Source organism: Lactuca saligna, chromosome 9, assembly GCF_052625555.1.
Source record: "Lactuca saligna cultivar CGN05327 chromosome 9, ASM5262555v1, whole genome shotgun sequence".
NCBI lineage: Eukaryota > Viridiplantae > Streptophyta > Magnoliopsida > Asterales > Asteraceae > Lactuca > Lactuca saligna.
This window is the reverse complement of record NC_136425.1, coordinates 85,330,626-85,344,711: the sequence shown is the minus strand read 5'-3', so window position 1 is coordinate 85,344,711 and position 14,086 is coordinate 85,330,626. Positions and strand designations below refer to the sequence as shown.

At 40.4% G+C, this 14,086-nt stretch overlaps 1 pseudogene; it reads right to left on the bottom strand.

Annotated features, from left to right (window-relative positions):
• Positions 1–214: 214 nt before the first annotated feature.
• Positions 215–332, bottom strand: LOC145018933 (5S ribosomal RNA; annotated as a pseudogene).
• Positions 333–14,086: the final 13,754 nt, after the last annotated feature.

Here is a 14,086-nt window from a genome sequence, read left to right as displayed (position 1 = left end):
CGGCTTTAAAACGCGTTGTGATAGGGAAGGTATCCACACCCCTTATAAGGAATGCTTAGTTCTCCTTCCCAGCCGATGTGGGATCAGATCTAACCCACTTTCACCCCCCATTATAGGGTTCGACGTCCCTGTCGAACACATCGACCCGTGCCCTAGCTCTGATACCATTTGTAACACCCCCCTCTGGCACGTATCACAATATTGTCAGCTTTGGGCCACTCGGCACGAGGACTTCCCAGGGGGTCACCCATCCCGGTACTACTCCCGCCCGAGCATGCTTAACTGCAGAGTTCTTATGGGATCTGCTGCCTTCACGGCTTTAAAACGCGTTGTGATAGGGAAGGTATCCACACCCCTTATAAGGAATGCTTAATTCTCCTTCCCAGCCGATGTGGGATGCTTAGTTGTAACATCCGGATTTTACCAGGTATCTTGTAAATTTGATCTTGTTGTATTGTGAGGGGGACTCGGCGAGTTGGAGCTCAGACTCGCCGAGTAGGGACGCGGATTTGGACATTGGTGCGCGCCTGGACTCGGCGAGTCCAGGATATGGACTCGGCGAGTCTGCGCTGTGTAATGAAACCCTAAATTTCCGGGTTTGAGGCCTATTTAAAGGGCCTTATGGCCTTCATTTGTGCTCACCCAACCCTCAGTGAGAGACCCTTGTGTTCTTGAGCGATTTGTGAAGAGAAAGGAGCATTTCTTGACCTTGTGTGTGTTATTTAGCAAGAAGAAGAAGACTCTAGGCAAGAGGAAGCAAAGGAGGTTGCCATTTCGTGGATTTGGAGCTTAGATCATCCATCTAGAGGTATGATCTCGGACTATTTTCTGTTTGGTGAAGTATTATGTGATTTAGGGCTTATGATGGTCATTTATGGGATGATTTGATGCCCAATGGTTCCCTCCTTGAGTTGAGGTTATGGATCTGGACCCATAGAGGTCCAGAGAGCCTCACTCATCCAACTTTATGTGTGACAATGGAGTCTATGACCTTGTGTTGTGGTATTTGAGTCAAAAACATCATATATGGTCATATAGAGGTTGTATGTGCATCAAGATTGTAACTTTACGTGCTAAATGAGCTTGGAGGGACTGGATCTATGGATTAGTGGACTGGATCTGACCTTTAGAGCAAGATTGAGACAGTGCATGGCACGGACTCGCCGAGTCCGAAGAACAGACTCGGCGAGTAGCATGAATGTTGCCCGACCACACAGTGAGTGGCCTCGCCGAGTTGGAGAGGGTGGACTCAGTGAGTCAAGGGGGAGTCAGAATGGATAGGTGGACTGAGTCAAACTGGACTCGCCGAGTTGTTCTTGAGACTCGGCGAGTTGAGTTGTGGTGGCCCCACAACTCGTGCCAGGTGGAACTCGTCGAGTTGAGTGAATGCTCGACGTGTCAGGGGAGGATTCCAGGAAATTGGTGTATACGCTCAGACTCGCCGAGTCGCTATAGTGCACTCGCCGAGTCCGGTCAAAGTTGACCGTTGACCAGCGTTGACCTAGATTGACTTGTTATAGTGTGGTCAACCCTAGTTGGGGAAAGTGTTAATTAGAGATGTATTGTGCTATAGGGGGACTACAGCTCGGCAGATCGAGTGATTAGCGATTTCAGGTTTACGATTTACCGAGACACGCGAGGTGAGTCTTCTCACTATACTTTACCTTGAGTAGGTAACCAGAGTTATGTGATAGAGTACTTGTATGCTATGTATGTTATGTGTTGTACTGCATTATTTCTATGTGATTTATGTGGTGCATGTTTATCAGAGCTAGAACCTGAGGGTTCACAGAGTTTGGGTGCACAAACCCACAGAGTTATAGCCTAGAGTGGCTAGTATGTGTTACATGTGGTATTTTGGGGAACTCACTAAGCCTTGTGCTTACACTGTTTGATGTTATTGTTTCAGGTACTAGTGACGACCGCGGGAAGGCGCCGACTTGATCCGTACACACACACACGTTCGGAGTTTGATATTATGATCTTGGGATTTTGTATTGTCATGTTTGGGATAATTTAAATGGTTGTTTAATGAATATCAATGGAATTATGTTTTATAAAAATTGAAAAATTTGTTTTGAAATTTTCGATGTTACATAAAACAAGTTAGTTGCTTTATTATGTACAAAAAATAAGAAGTTGCTAATATGTGAACACAGATAAGAGGTAGTTACCCTCTTAAATCATTTTCCCCAATATAATTGGGTGCAAAAAATTAATAGGGGACTCCAAGATTCAAATGGAATACCATTAAAATAATAAAACCTTTTTTTCTTCATAAACACGAATCGAATTTTCATTATATAGATATATTAACTAATTGAATCCATATCCCTAATAGCTCCAAACCACAAACTCGATGCAAGAAATAAGATCACAAAACCTTACATTGATAATCTTCAAGAGGCGGAGGAGGTGGGACGGGTGAGATCGGAAGATCGCCGGTGTGTGTGTGTGTGTGAGAGAGAGAGAGGTGGCGATTACGGTAGATGGAGTCGTGAATACAAGTAGGAGAGTTGATCTGTTAGTTGGTTAGCGGAGGGGGAGTTGGGAAGATCCCCGGTGTTGGGAATAGGAATGATGGGAACTTAAAGATGTCGGCGATGCGTTTTTTTTTTTTTTTTTTTTTTTTTTTTTTTTTTAATAAGAAAAAAAAAACGTTTTTTTTCCAGAAAAAGAAAGAAATCGATGGAGGGTTTTGTGAAGCCGTGAAGGGCGTGGTTCAATTTATTTTTGCCTAAAGCAGGTCATTTTATTTATTATTATTATTATTTTTTGTAAGGATAATGATTTGTAGGGGAAATCAATTTTGGATTTTGTACATGTTTAACTATTAAATTTAATTTTTATATTTATATATAATTTAGCTTTTTAAAATTGTTCAAAAACAGAAAAACACATAATGACACGATATAGTGGGTTTTGTCGGTTTCCCGCGTCTTTTCCGGCTAAATATGTTTTTCGGTTACCTTCTTCGGCTAACTATATATATATTTCCTGGCGAGTTTTGAGGCACACAAACAAAAAACAACGAGTCCAACCTTCAAACTTCGATTTGGTTCCTGATTCGTGGGTTCTTGTATGTGTTCATGGTTGAAGAACACACATGCACAAAATGATTCAAATATTTGATTTATGTTAGAGTTTGTTCATCGTCATAAATGAGACAGGGATCGATTTAGGGTTCATTCGATAAAAAAAATTGTTCATTCAGGTGTATGTTTGGAACTGATTTCATTTTCAGATATGTGTTTGAAATTGTTCATCGAAAAAAAAAATTGATTTCATATGTATGTTCGAAATCATTCATTAGTATCTTGATTGTACTTTAAAAATGAAATCAATTCCAAATGTGTGTTTGAATTTTTTAAACTCGATTAAGATGAAGGGGTATAGAAACAATACTTGAAATCTACCATATATGAACTCGAAATGAGTTAGATTCTTGTTAGGTTTCTTCATCAGAAACAAATTTGACTCTGATGTGTGTTTCAAACTGTTTCTCAGAACTGAACCCTAACTTCATAAACAAAATCAATTCCAAATATGTGTTGAAGGGTTCTAGAAATAAGACATGAAAAACTACCATGGATGAACTCGAAATCTACCATGGATGAGCTTGATTTTACATGTGTTTAGGATGTGTTCGAAAACCATAAATGAACTTGATTTTACATGTGTTGTAGATGGGTGTGTTCCAAAAATATGCCACATATGAACTCAATATATGTTATGGCCGGAAAATACATGCTTGATCTGAGAAGTCAGCGGAGGTAAGGAATGTCGGAAATGTTGCCGGAGGTGGAACTCAAACCCCTCAAAATAGGTTTTACCTGCAATACTATTGCAGGTAATAATGATTTGTTTTAAATAAAAAAAATACAAGTTTAAAGGGTTAACAGTGCACCAAAAAAGAGTTAAGTGATCAAATATATACAAAATTTATAATTGGTTACTGTTTCAAGTCATTAACCTTTTTTTGTAAATTTTTTTATTATTATTTTACTTTTAATTAATAGGTTTGTATCTCCTTAGTCAGCCACTATCTATTCACATGCTTTGTGTATGGTGAGTAAGACGCCACATAGAACGTCACACTTCACATATATCTCCTTACTAAATCAGACATACGATAAAATACTAAATCGAACATATGATACAAAGAAAAAAGATTCAAGCTTTTGTAGAATATAAACTTCTTCAACCAAATGGAGATTCAATGTAGGTTCACAATCCGAAAACAAGATAGTCATTATATATATATATATATATATATATATATATATATATATATATATATATATATATATATATATATATATATATATATATATATATATATATATATATATATATATATATATAAGAACTTTGTTTATAGTGAACTAGCATATCTAACCACACATTGATATGCAACTATAAACCAAAAGGGGACTAACCCAACTCTGAACAAAACAAAATAAATAAAAACACAACTATAAAACATCTTTGCCTGTGTGAATTAGGAAACATAATATAATACCAAACCAAACAAGATAATGCTATCATCTCGGGTAAGCCGGGACTGTACATGGTTGTATCTGGGAGAGGATGTAGCCTGATTAACTACCTTTCCTCCAAGGTGCAACTATCACGTGTCCCGAGGAAACCGCAATAGTAAGTAAACCTAAAAACATACCCTTTTATTGCCAAAAAGAAGAACATCAACACAGCTTATACGATAAATAAAGCATCTTAGGAGCGATAATAACCTATTCTTATACCTCCTCTCAGGTGTTATGGAAGGAGAGCACCAGGGCATTCAGTTTTACCATGCCCTAGTGGCCCATGGAATGATTGAAGACGAGCCAAAGGGAGATCAAAGGGAAGCACACAGCGTTGGGCCTGACGAATACACAGACACTGACTACGAATTTGACGAAACCAATGATGACATGGGGGAAGAACAAGACCCAGGCGAGGACTCTACCACACCACCTGTCAGCGAGATGCAACATGACCACCCCACCCCACCAGGAAATCCCGCAAGGGAGAATCGCTCTCCCAAAGCTGAGATTGATGTTCTGCGACAAAAACTATTTTCCATGGAAGCACGGGCAATGTAAGCTGAGTAGGAGAGGGATGAAGTCATTGGGGGAAATGACTGAGATGGCCCAGTTGTTGGCACAACACTTCAGTATATGATCCCCCTACAGTCATAGGACACCCATGGGGTGATAGGAGTAGGCTTATCTTACTAGTATTATAATCTACTATGTACCACTGGCTCTATGTTTAAGTGATTACACTACTCATAGAGTCGTTATGCTGCTGAAATTGCACCACTTATGTATGCTCTTTAGAGCAAATTTTCATGTAACAAAGTACGAATATTATTAATAAAAATTATATATACGTTTTTGTTTTGGTTACTTGTTATGTGCTATGCTTCTATGTTTATATGTTGATATACGAAACTACCTAAATACATGATATAAACCTAGTTTATAGGATTACCATCTCACAAAACCATAGGCACTCAACATCTTTCCGTTCCATGACAGAAAGATGCCTCGACGACCAACTCGCGGTAACCCTGGACCAATCCCTCCAGACGTTGACTCAGCTGCATTCCAAGCAGCTGTGTCTGCAGCGGTCACCGCAACAATGGCACAGATTCACCAAGGGAACAATGGAGGAGTCAACGGACAAGGGGCAGGGAGTTCGAACAATAGGATCAATCAAGTACCAACCAAAACATGATCCTACAAATATTTCACCAATGCCAAGCCGTGAACCTTTAATGGAACGGGTGGTGTGATAGCCCTGAAAAGGTGGATTGAGAAGGTGGAATCAGTGTTTGAAATATGTGAATGCCCCGAGGAATTGAAAGTGAAGTTTGTCGCATGCACCTTTGTCGACCAAGATCTCACTTGGTGGAATGGACATATAGAGGCCATGACTCTCCCTGTAGCCCACTCTCTGCCATGGACGGAGCTGAAGGATGTGTTGATGGCTGAGTATTTTCCTCTTGGCGAAATCCAGAATATGGAGCAGGAGTTGTGGGATCTCATCATCCGAAACTCTGATATAGATGCATACATATCAAATTTTAGTGAGCTGTCATTATTGTGCCGTGGCATGATTACGTCTGAAGGAAAGAAGATCGAATGATTCATCTGGGGATAGACCTCCCCAATTCAAGGGAATGTGATCGCTGCAAAACCTGAAACGTTCGACAGTTTCAAGAGATTGGCCAAGAAGTTGTACAACCACAACAACAAAAAGGGCGAGAAGCCAGCGGAAATTGAGGGCAAGAAAGAGAATGACAACAAGAAAGGAAAGAACAACAAGAGAAAAGGGAGACAAGTCTCGGAATTGGAAAAGAAGCAACAAACAGTTATGGTAAATGCTGGAACTACTCAAGTACCATTCACACCACATGCTCCAGCCTCAGCTAATTCAAGTGATCCTAGGCAGAATTCGGGAACTCTTCCAAAATGCAACAAATGTGGTCTCCACCATAATGGAGAATGCAGGGAAATGCATTGCACCAGTTGAAATCGGAAGGGTCGCACAGCAAAGTATTGTAGGACCTATCCTCCCCAAATGTTAACCACAAGGAAACAACAACAACAGCAGTAACAACAACCGCAACAACAACAACAATAACAATAACACGGGATCAAGCCCCACTTCCTACAGATGTGGAAGGACAGGGCATATCCGTTGGAATTGCCCCAACACCAACAACCCTGGGAACGCATGAACAGGAAAGGTGCTAGCTATGGATCAGGGAGAAGCGGTTCAGGATCCCACTATTGTTACTGGTACGTTTCTTCTAAACCACACTTACACATGCATCCTATTTGATACCGGAGCAGAACGGAGTTTTGTGAGCAATAAATTCAAACACTTGTTAAATCAACAACCCCAGAAGCTTAATGAAACCTTCACGGTGGAAATGGCTAATGGGAAGACAGAATCTACTGGAGAAATCTATATCAGATGTACCCAAGCCTTAAATCACCATGTCTTTCAAATAAACTTAATGCATGTTTCCATTAGGAGTTCTGATGTGATTATCGGCATGGATTGGTTAAGACCCCATCATGCTGAAATTATGTGTCACGAGAAGGCCGTTCGCCTTCATCTCCCAAATCACGAAACCCTAGTTGTTTACAGGGACAAACCCAACACGAACCTTTGTCTTATCTCGTGAATTAAAGCGCAGAAGTACCTACGAAAGAAGGACTTGATGTTCCTGGCTCACATAGTAGACAAATCCAAGAATGAGGTCCATATTCAAGACATCCCAGTAGCTTGTGAATTCCTGGATGTCTGTCCTGATGATCATCTGGGGATACCCCCAGAAAGACAAGTCGAGTTTAGAATTGACCTTGTACCAGGAGCTACCCCCATCACCAAAGCGCCCTACAGGGCTCCTACGGAGATGCAAGAGTTTTCTAGCCAACTCAGTGAGCTTTTGGACAAAGGATTCATCCGACCCAGTTTCTCACCTTGGGGAGCTCCAATTCTCTTTGTCAAGAATAAAGACGGCACATTCAGGATGTGTATCGACTGCAGAGAACTTAACAAGCTCATTGTCAAAAACCAATATCCACTTCCACGAATCGACGACCTATTTGACCAGCTCTAAGGTACTAGTCACTTCTCAAAGATAGATTTGTGATCTGGATACCACCAACTCAAGGTCCCGGAGGAGGATATTCCAAAAACTGCCTTCCGAACTCGTTACGGACATTATGAATTTGATGTAATGCCCTTCAGTCTAACGAATGCTCCTGCCTCATTCATGGAACTAATGAATCGAATCTGCTGACCTTTTCTTGATAATTTTGTAATCGTTTTCATCGATGATATCCTAGTATATTCCTAAAGCGAAGAAGAACATATCCAACATCTTCGACAAATCCTGGAAACCCTGCGAACCGAAACGTTGTACGCAAAACTCTCCAAGTGTGGGTTTTGGCTCCGAAACGTGAACTTTTTGGGACATGTTGTTAGTCAGGAAGGAATTCATGTGGATCCTTCTAAAATCCAAGCTATCGAAGGATGGGCAATCCCAACAACACCCACAAAAATTCTTCAATTTCTAGGTCTCACAGGCTATTATAGGAGATTCATCCAGAATTTCTCTAAGATAGCCAAACCGCTTACCATACTTACACAAAAAGGCGTACCCTTCGTATGGACGGACAAGAAGGAAGTCGCGTTTAAATCTCTGAAGCAAGCACTCTACAGTGCGCCGGTGCTATCCCTACCCGAAGGAACGAATGACTTTATAGTCTACTGAGATGTGTCAAATCAAGGTTTAGGATGTGTACTCATGCAGTGTGGAAAGGTGATAGCGTACGCATCCCGACAACTAAATACGCACGAAGTGAATTACACGACCCACGATCTGCAGCTAGGAGCAGTGGTCTTCACCCTAAAGATTTGGATACACTACCTGTACGGTACCAAGTGCATTATCTTCACTGACCACAAGCGTCTCCAGCACATCTTGAATCAAAAAGAGCTAAATATGAGGCAAAGAAGATGGGTCGAACTGCTAAACGACTACGAGTGCGAAATCAAGTACCACCCAGGCAAGGCTAACGTGGTAGCCGATGCCTTGAGTCGAAAAGAATACTCAAATCGTCGTGTGAAAACTCTCTATATAACCATCCGATCCCACCTGACCTCGCAAGTCAGAACGGCCCAGTCAGATTGTGACAACCCGAAGTTTGCTCCATCGCCGTAACCCGTGTCCGTCCATAAAATTCGTATTTTTCGAATTGTTTCCGTTTAAGTTTTAAATTAAGTCATTATTTTTGAGACTTCTACTATGACTTAATTAGTATCCAAACCCATTAGAAACTCAAGAAAACACCCCAATATGATAATTAGATAAATTTTAGAATTTTTCCCGCCGGATTACGACAATTTAATCTCGTGCGACCAAAAGCCCCGTTTAACGTCGGTATCGGGTAGAATTCCACCGTGTCCCGAACTTAGGACCTATTTAAAGCTCAAAAGACTTCATTTGGAGCCTTTCCTCTCTCTCACTACTCTCTCTCTAACCTCTCTCCTCAAACCAAATCTAAGGTCCAAAAACATAAAATTTAAGCTCCAAATCACCAAGGTAACTTCCCTAACTCTTAGGATAGCATCTTAGACCTTCAAATCCAAGTTCAAACAATCATTTAGGACCATTTTCATGTGTTTACAGCCCTGGAAAATGCTTGGGCCGTAAACACACATATAATGGGTTTTTGAGCCTTTAAACCCTTCCAATCGACATTTGGAGCTTAGATATGGCTAAATGGCTTAATGGACTGGACTTAGAACACCTTGAATCCAATTTTTGGGGAGTAAACATGAGTTTACTGCCCAAGAACGTGCTTGGGCCATAAACTCACCTTCATGGAGAGTAAACTCATATTTGAGTGTTTAAAAGCCACTTAAACACACCAATAGCCTTGGATTAAATTCTAGAATCAACCACAAAACGAATTAGAAGCCTTAAATTCAATGAAAACCCCTCCTTTAGGAGTTGACGACCATAAACCCCCCAAGGATGGGTTCCTAGGCCGTAAACTCTTAAAACATGGTCAAATGATGCCCTAAATTCCATCCAAGGCTTGTAAAATGAGTTTAAATCACATGTGATTGTCCTAGCACCACCAAAACACATAAGGAATATGTGTGGGGGAGTTTACGGCTGTAAAATCCTAGTTTACTATCATAAACTCCATTAAATGGTCCATGTGTAAGTTTAATCCACTCATATGCCCTAGATTTGATCCTAGCCAATTTTCTTAAGTCATATAAGGCCATTTAGCACAATGAATCCCTCACCCATGAGTTCACGGCCGTGAACTCATGTGGATTTGGTCTTAGGGTCGAAAACTCCATAAGGAGTTTACTCTCAAAGAGTAAACACATTATCCAAGCCTTATACGTCCGTAGATGTCACCCGGGTCACTCCAAACACTTGATTTGAAGTGTTTTCGCGTCTTGGAGTGTATAATAATATCTAATTAGTGATTTAAAGTCTAATTAGATACATTTATATATCATTTCATATTACATAGGAATCTTGCACATTATCAAGCCCCGAACCAACACATAGCATCCAAAACGTCACGTTTTCTCGTCTGGTGAGTTCATACCCCTACAATTTTTCAATATTTTTCACTGTTTTCAGGGGGGAATACAAGCAAAGTACAAGTAATACTTGTACTCAAAACTTGTTTTATAAGTATTGTGTTTCATATTACATATGTTTTTAACACTGAAAATCATAACAGATAACCGTTTGAACTTGCAGATCATATTATCATATTATTTGTGAAAAACATTATAAATTGTTGTATTTTATATTTTCACAAATGGTTTTCCACATTATAATAGTTAAAAACATAACCTTTGAACTTTGAGCAAGAAACTTAGTATATTGTTTTGTTCTCGGTAACACTCCACAGAGATGCGCGAGTGGAGGATCGTCTTTGTAGATAGACCTTAAGCAGGATATTCCGCATTATTACTTGTAGATTTGTTATTCTTATAAACTGGAGACACGTCCTTTGCAACATTTTCCCTAGACACGAAAGTGGAGGACTATCCCTATAACCAGAATCTCCGAAAAGGGGAGAGCATGACTTGAATGTATAAATTTATACGGGATTGACTATCCCGCACCTGGGTGCTAGCTACAGCCGAACCGAAAGGTTCAAGGGTGACACAAGTCATAAAAGATATTGGCCACGTCTCGAGTCATATCTAGTCTTTAGTATGGTTATAGAACTCTCAATTTGGATAACAGAGATTTACTTTTTAGTAATAATGGATATAGTAAATTAATAACCTTAAGAATTAGTTTACTATGATAATCAGATTTTCAGTATACATCTTTCACATTAGGAAAATATGGGATTTTCCTGAGATAACAATTGAACATAATCAGAATCGTGCAATATAACAATTAACCAAACATTACTTTTAAGAAAATATGGGATTTTCTTGGGTCGTAACATTTTCAGAAACTAAAAGGAAACTCGTACATTTTCAGAAAACAAAACTGCTTATGAACTCACCAGCTTTATGCTGATTTTTAAAATGCTTGTATACTCAGGTCCGCATTAGACAGGTACCCGACGACTCTTTTGATGAAGACGGAGTACGTAGAAGACACGTCTAAACTTTTGTTTATATATATATATATATATATATATATATATATATATATATATATATATATATGTGTGTGTGTGTGTGTGTGTATCATCACTTGTACAACTTTACTTTTGAACAAATGTAAATTCTAATATGTAATGTAATGGTTGTTTACTTTGCTTACTATGTGCATTGGATTTGATACTCAACGTGGAGTCCGCCCCGGAAATGTTTCCGCCTTCGGTTTTCGGGGTGTGACAGATTGGTATCAGAGCCCTTGTTTATAGTGAACTAAGTATACCAGACCTTACATAGTATAAGACTATAAACACTAAGGGGCCTAAGTGCTCTGAACTAAAAGTATACCTTAAAATATAAGTATTTTCAAAAGTATACAAGTATACCTAATCGTCGAAATCCGTAACTACAAGTAGAACAAAACATAAGTAAATGGGTGTTGTATGCTGCGGTTAAACCTGGGCAGTTATGTAGTCGTGTCTAGTTTCAGTATAGCCAGGCCAACTATATTCACTCTAGACACGGCCAACATGTGCTTGGGAGTGACTGTGGCGTCCAACATGCCTAAAACTTACCCTAATACCCCAAACATCATACCTTGGTCGTAGTGAATCATGAAATACTATGGGAGTATTTCTCGAGCCAAATTTGTTATAGAAATACTTATCCCAGTGTTGTTCCTTGATCATTCCTTTAGCGATAATTTATCTATATTGATAACTCTTTCCTGCTTCATCACTTAATAGAATTCTATATCTGTCATAATGAGATAGCCCTTGTATCATATCTCTTGATTCAATTCGGAGAACTTATCATCCTCTCTTTCCTTATCTTATTAGATCAAGATGCCTCCAAGAAAGAGAACCAGCTCAAAGACCAACAACCCTCCACCACCACCTTTTCTTCAAATCGATCTGGTAACACTTCAGACAACCATTACTGCTGCAGTGACAACCATCATGTCACAAATGAACCCTGGTAGTTCAGGAGGTGGTCCCCAGCCCCAAAACCTAGATGATAGCCAGAGACACCGAAAAGAGGGTTCCTATAAAGACTTCATGAACGCAAAACCCACGTCCTTTGATGGCACTGGAGGTGTCATTTACCTCACCCGATGGTTCGAGAAAATCGAATCAATCTTTGAAATTTGTGCCTAGTCGATATCTGATAAGGTAAAGTTCGCCGCCTGCAGCTTAATCGATAAAGCCCTGACTTGGTGGAACGGCCAAGTCAAATCCCTAACTTTACATGTAGCCAATGCCATGGGTTGGGAAGCCATGAAGGAACTTCTGCTAGCTAAGTACTACCCCCGAGGCGAAATGCAGAAATTAGAGCACGAAATCTGGAACTTGAAGATGAAAGGTTCTGATATTGCTGCTTACACTTCTAGGTTCGATGACTTGGTGCTACTCTACCCGGGAATGGTTACCCCGGAGAGTAAGAAGATAGAGAGATTTATCTGGGGCTGACCCAACCAACAAAAGGGAGCGTCATAGCTGCAAGGCCGAATACATACGACAGCGCCAAATGTTTAGTACAAATCTTGATCGACCATAGTGATGACCTTGAGGAGCAGCTACCACTCCTAAACTGACAGAGAGGAGTGACGAGAAAAGAAAAATTGGGAAGAAGAAGAAAAGTCAGATATCATAGGAGTCTTCGAAGAGGCAGCAAACTGTGGCAGTTCACGCTGCTACTACCCCTGCAACTGTCTCCGTTGTTGGATCCTCAGCTCGAACACCTACCAGTAGGTATGCTGGAACCCTCCCTAGATGTGACAAGTGAAACTATCATCACCTCACTTACAGCCCATGTCGAGAGGTGTTTTGCAATAGTTGTGGAAAAAAGGGTAACATTGCGAAGAACTGCAAGAAACCAACCCAATCAACCAATCAGGCTTCCGGAGAGGGCATTGGTCAGGCCTGCTATGGTTGCGGAGAAGTTGGACATTTTAAGCGAAACTGCCCCAAGACAGCAACAACTGGCAACACCAAAAGAGTCCTAGCAATAGGATGAGAGGAGACAGCCCTTGATCCCACCCTTGCCTCAGGTATATTCCTCCTCAACAACTCTTACGCTTGTAATCCTTTTTGATTCTAGTGCTAAAACAAAATCTATTAACTATTCATTCAGACATCTTCTTAATCTTAGCCCTTCACTAGTAAATGAAACATTCACCATCGAAATGACTAACGGTGGAAAGAGAACTTTATCGATACATCCATAGGTTGTACCTTTGCTCTGAACGACCATTCTTCATCCATTGATCATATGACAGTTTCCATAAATAGTTTTGATGTGTTTCCTGTATAGCTTCCGGGAATTCTTTCCGAACATCGGGCTGAATTTCGCATCAACCTAATTCCTAGAACTATCTCAGTAGCTAAAATGACCGTCAAAACCGATATCCTTTTTCCTCGAATAGATGACCTTTTCGATCCACTTCAGAGAACCAGCCACTTCTCAAAGATAAACTTTAGGTCAAGGTACCATCAACTACAATTCCATGAGAGTGATGTTCCGTAGACAGTATGCCTGACTCGATATGATCGCTATAAGTTCGTACTAATGCCCATCGGTCGAACCATTTTCCTTGGTCATGTAGTAGACGATGAAGACATACATGTGGAATCCTCCTAAGATCAAAGCAATAGAGAACTAGTCGGCACCGAAGGTACCCAAAGAAACCCGTCAAATTATTGGGACTCACTGGCTACTATTGCAGGTTCATCCAGAAATTTTTCCTGAATCGCCAAAACCCTAACCGTTCCGACACCGAAAGATGTACCCTCTTGTAGGAGGTCTTACTCTGGGAAGACTTGGTACACCTTGGAAAGCACGGAAAACTTAACCCGTGGTACATTAGACCCTTCACGATCCTCGTTAGGATCGATTTCGTAACCTTCAA